This window comes from Dicentrarchus labrax, unplaced genomic scaffold (assembly GCF_905237075.1).
Source record: "Dicentrarchus labrax unplaced genomic scaffold, dlabrax2021, whole genome shotgun sequence".
Lineage (NCBI taxonomy): Eukaryota > Metazoa > Chordata > Actinopteri > Moronidae > Dicentrarchus > Dicentrarchus labrax.
Genome location: NW_026136719.1, coordinates 10219472 through 10225570, shown reverse-complemented (window position 1 = coordinate 10225570; position 6099 = coordinate 10219472).

Below are 6099 nucleotides of genomic sequence, written 5' to 3'. Positions count from 1 at the left end.
CATCCATTGATTACATTTTCATCAGACACACACAATATTTCTGTTTATGCACCATAGATGCTCTTTTCAGTTGTTTAAGGTGCTAAAGGCTGATTTTCTTTTACCTTTGGACAGATCCAGGCCAGCTGTTTTCCCTTGCTCCCAGTCCCTATGCTAAGCTAAGCTAAGCTTTGTATTTAATGGACTGATTTGAGATTGGTATTAGAAATACAGACAAGGCACATGCCATATGCAAATAATACACAATATATACAAGATAAAATAAATGCCTAGCAGTTTTCATCAATAAAATTGCTTTATAGTTGATATAAATGTAACTGACTGTGTTAATGGCCATATTTGATATCATTTACAGGCCCTTTAATTGAACCCAATCAAATCAAAATTGTATAGTAGCAGAGTTTGTGATATCGGCTAATATCGTAATGTTCTCCAAGGAATTGATGTAATGTTGTATCATGATGAAACTGGTGATTTAAACGCCTAAGACAAGACATTAAGGGAGTTGAACAAATGCTTATCATCGGCTGCTTTTCAGTATCACACCTCTAACAAAGCCTCCACTGCAACAGAGCAGTCACCAGTCTCTGTCATAGTGAAAGAACTTAAACATGGAGATTGCCTGGCATTAGTCTTCTTTGCAGTATTGAGACGAGGCAAAACAGATGTTATCTGCAGCCCACTGTCACTCCTATCACAAAATAAATGAAAGAATGTGAACACAGTTAGTGTGTGGAATATGATCAAAGCACAACACAGCCACATCATGTGCAATACATCTAGTGTTGCAGCAATGAGATGGTAAAACATCACTTTGCATGAGATGGTAAAGTTGCATTTGCTGAGGAAGACCTCGAGATACAACAATAAGCTCTGAAAAGCTAGTAAATGGACCTTTGAACTTTTGATTATATTGTTCCCAAAAGTCAAGAATGAACTCCGATGCTGTTCTGTTGTTTGTGTCTCTATGCAAAAAGTTTCATTATGAAAGCACAACTGACTTTTTTCTTTAAATGTGTTCAAACTGTTTGAATCATCAAGTTTTAACTATCTTCTTGGCATTAAAAGGGACCAGTGGCAATGGAAAACAGTGCAAGGCGTCACAGTGCCAATGGTAAGAAAATAAAGTGCATAACTGAGAGATTACACAACAAACCACAGCAGGGCACTCGGGCCCAAACTGACTCTGGTAGGAGAAAGTTCTGTGTTTATAGCGTAATGGCATCCTGTTTGAGTCTTTCAACAACACAATTATTTATGGAAACTCATATTTGGGGTTAAAGAGCATGAACAGTGAGATAAAAAAGCAATGTAAGCAGTTAAAAAAGCTATAACCTTTGTAGAGACGTGTGTTTAAGAAGCAGCAGCGGTGGCGGCGGCACCTCGCTCAGCTCAGGCAGTCGAGCATTTTTGTTTTGACCCTGAACTTCTGCAGGCTGCTTGCTGGAACCTGTAATTAACTTTAGCTGTAAAAGTAAAGAGGGGTTGATTACAAAGTCGCAGCAGTCCTGAGGAAAAATGAAGCACTGCAGCATTCAGAAGTCTCTCCAGTGTTACAGTAAGCTTGCACTCTGAGCTTAATGTCATAGCATTTAGAACACAAAAACAGTACAGTCTCTTGGTTTGTAAACTCTTGTTTGCATGTAACAGCATACAACGCTGAATAAAACGTTTTAGAAAAGCCTTGGGCATTCCCATACACCCCCCAAAAATTCCAATGTATATTTCAGTCAAGTCTCCTCTCTGCTTTTCCAGGCAAAGTGTGGGATTTGTGGTTAGGATACAATGGAAGGATTCAGAGGAGGGATTGGGGTGGGAGAGTTGCTGCTGGCAGGACAACTCCAAAAACTTACCATGGTTCTCTTCCATCTCTTTTTTTGGTTTTCTCATCTGAAAACACCCCTGCCCAGTCTCCTGTCTTAATTGTTTTCCTTTGTCAGGATTCAGAGTCATGGAGACGATGAAATGGATCCCAGGCAGCGAGTGGTGGAGGAGGGTTTTTGGCCCGCGTCTTCAGGGCTGCGGTGTGTGCTGACCTCACTGTGAACTGAAGGAAAACGGGCTAATTCTGCCGCTGGCTCTCGAGCTCCACCCCTTCACCATATAATTATCTTTGTCCAGATTATGATGTTATAATTATGTTAATGAATACACCAGGATGGGTAATTAATGGAAGACATGTTCTGTTTTTGCTACAAACAAGATGACTGATGGACCTTACCACAGTGTGTTTACAAGCTTTAGTTCCATAACTGCTAATCACTTATATTTTATATTTTTATTGATCGTTTTTTAAATGGTCTAGAGCAGTGGTTCTCAACCATCGGTTTCTTTCAACATTACATTATTGTTGTGTAGCAAGCAGTTTGAAAGTTTACACAACGAAACGTCTTGATGAGCCTTGATGCTTTCTTGATGTCTTGTTAATAGGTTTTGATATTGTTTAGAAATGGGTAGAATCCAATGAATGCATGGTTTAGTCAAGAAGGTTTACCTATTTTTCTAAAACACAGCAAAATGGTTTGTAGATACTGTAATTAACTGTGATGTAAAGTAAAGCAGAAAGGGCTAAAACATGAAAAAACACTGGTATGGTCCTTTAAGTCCAGCTTTGTTGCTGACTGAGCAAAATGCCACGGACGGAAATCAGAGCAAACAGAAACAAACATGGAAATTCAGAGTCAGACCAATGATGATTTTTAATTGCTTCAGGTCCAATTAAACTTGATCAACTGCAGACAAACACTGTACTAATTTTATTGAACTTACTGTAAAGAAGCATTGAAAGTTTCAAGGCTGCCTCTCACTTGGGCGTGGTCAAAAATGTGTTTTATTGCACCTGTAACTACACCCAACGGTGATGTAATGGTGTCCTGGAGTAAACCTGTACATCACTGCAGCAACTAGAGGTGGGTGGGTGGGTGAGGTGGTGTTAATTAGTTTCTTAAAAACTATCCAACCAATTGCCTAGAAAAATTAATTAGATGCTTACTATGTAAATAAATGCTTCTTGTTTACTTTAAAATGTAATTATATTTACTTAATTTTGTTTATTTCTTAACACAATAAAGTCAAGTAACTTGTTTTTTCTAAGTGTTACCAATGTACATTACTGATTTTACAGATTGCCTCAGAAACATTAAGTAAGCACAACAAAGTTATATATTAATTTGACTTAACTAAATGAATCAATCCATAAAGAAATGTAAAAAGTTTTTCAGATGATATCCCAGCTCTGAATGATCCCACGAGTGCAGAAATCTGAAGCAGTACAAGTGATCACCAGAGAAAAAACACAAAATCCACACTCGTCTTTTCTCATCGCACCATCATCGTCTTGACAGTGTTTTGTCACTTTGCTGCTCAGAGTGCATGTGGATCGATATCTCCGCTGTTAGCGGGCCCTCCTGTGTGAAACCGCAGACAGCTCAGACGTCTCCTTGCTGTCTTGTTGCTGATTGCACATCAGTGTTTATTAATGTCATCCTCTCAACCAAAGGAGGATTACAGACACGTCCTAAATAGTCTCTCACTAACTGTGAAAACCAGGAAATAAACAATCGGCAGTTTGCTGAAAAACTAGAAGAAGAAGAAGAAGATGGTCTGATGTTTGTTAGCCACATGTAATCCGGGATTATAGGTGTGGCTCTTGGAAAAGGCTCAAATTCAAACAGATCTCAACAACAAACAAATTCGCTAACAGACAACTCAAAGTTTAAAGTTATTATCCAGGGGGAGTCATCAGTAAGTGGAGCGTAAACATCCAGTGTCACAGAAGTCAGAGCTGTTTAAAGACGCCTCTGTGACTCTGCTGTCAGTTCTATCTCATATTCATTTTAATACCAGAAAACATGTCAAAATAAATTAATGTTAGAGTGATGTGAGTACAAACTAAACTGAAGCTCAGTTCAGTCACTTTTCACTTGCTTCAAAACGTGATGCAATGCACTGATGGGTGCCCTCAAAATGGAGAAAATGCAATAAACCCCCAGGTTGGGGACACCAAAGCTTTACTGGGGGTCACGGGGCTTCTTGATTTTAAGGGTTTTTGGAAAAATATACACATTAGGCCTATAGCTCAGAATTTAAAACTAAATGAAATTGTTTTTTGTTTTTCTTAAGATAAAAACCTGAACATTATATATTCACTGAGCCTTCACTCTGATAAACAACCTCAACCTGCATTAGAAAAGTTCAAACAACCAAAGAGTTAATAGAACAATGAGAAGAAAACACTGGATCTGTCAAAAAGAAGCCTATTATGTATGTATGATTGTTAAAATGAAAAAAAAATAATAATAACACAGACAGACAGACAGAAAATTGTATTAAAAGTTCCTAAAAAATACCAGTAAAACTCATCTCTGATCAACATTCACAAGAAATAATCTGCGATAAATTCATCCAAAATCGGTTGTTTTACACAAACTTCCTGCAGTTATTGTGTTCACTATTTGGGTTCATTATACAGTTTATCAGTTGTTCTCTACTGTTATTGTTATGCATTAACAATAACATATACAATATCCATAGAATAGTCATTTATTTTTTCATTGAGTCGTTTGCTCAATGATAGAAAAGGGGTCCCTTATGAAAAAAGGTTGGGAACCGTTGCTCTAGGGTGCCCTTACGAAGGAAAAAGTGTTGTTGGTGCCCTTTAACCTCTGGCCCCCTCCTGTATGATGGACAGAGTAAATGGTTTGTGTCAGGCTTGTCGGCTTGAAATGTTAGCAAGTTTGGTTCAGATAAAAACAGCAATAATAATAATGAAGCAGATTTTGTAGTATTTTTTTATAAAGTTAAGGTATTAGGTTGACATTTTGGAAACACCAAAAGTAATTTGAATTTTTTTTTAATGAGAAAATGGTTAATCTTTAAATCATAATTTGGGATTTGGGATTTAAATTTAGGTCAAAGTAGACTTTTTCACTGCAGACATTTTGACTTATAGTCGGAAAAGCACAGAAAAGGTTTTACAAATAACATTCAAGTGCCCCAGTGGGCCATGACAGTGTGACAGTGAGTAGCAACTGTTCTGTCTCTTTCTCTCCAGCAAACATAAACATCCATCCACAGTTTGATTTCTAAAATCTAAGGCATGAAATCACTGTAAACTAACTACAAACTGAAAAAACATATGTCACTGGAAATAAAACAATAATAACAGTTGTGGTTGAGCTTCTTGTTACCTCATTAATACATGGAAATGAGTAATAGGATGACTGGCTGTCACCTTTATGGTTTCCAAGGACATAACTTTGCTTTCACTGTAAACTATTTCCCCTCTCCACTAAACTATTAGTACAAAACTCAGCAATGTACACATCTCAGGCTTGCCCTTTCAATGAACGACTGAGGTGCTGTTTATTTTCCAGTCCGTCTTTGTTTTGTTACTTTAAGCACCATGTCTGTCAGCCATAGTGTAATTATATGGAGACAGAGACACAGGAGGGGGGGAGGCGTTGGAGACAGCCTTCTCTTTCAGCTGCTGTGAGCCGCGACCAGTACCGCCTGAAGCTGCTCGCCTCTTGAAAAGCAGCCAAGAGACTCTTCGACTCCCGTTTAACCCCTTAGATCACCCAAAGAGCTCTTTCTTCCAAATCACCTGACGGTTTCCTTAAAGGAGTTCTGACCCGAGTGGCAGAGACAAACTGGGAAAGGTCATGGAAAGTGACTGACATACAATTTATGGAATGTTTAAGCAATCATAAATATACTGAATATTTCCTCAGTAATTATCTGTCATGTCTCAAGATGTCAATCTCTGAAGCATTCATGCGCAATTAACATACAACATTAATTAATCTTTTTGCTCCTTGTAGTTAATTTGACAGTTAAATTTTGTTATTTCTCTGTCACAAGATTGTATTCAATGTTTTGCAGTCACTCCCGCAACCTCTTAAATACAGGTACACTATATGAACCGATCATTTTACCAAGCTTATTGAATTCCATTAGCTTCATTTTAATAGACAATATTTAACTTTAATCCAATTATACCCTAAAGATAATACTCTCTGCTTTATCTACTACACCCATCTTAAAGCGGAGGTTTATGCCAAAATATGAGATAAATATAACTTTTTGAAATCATATTTC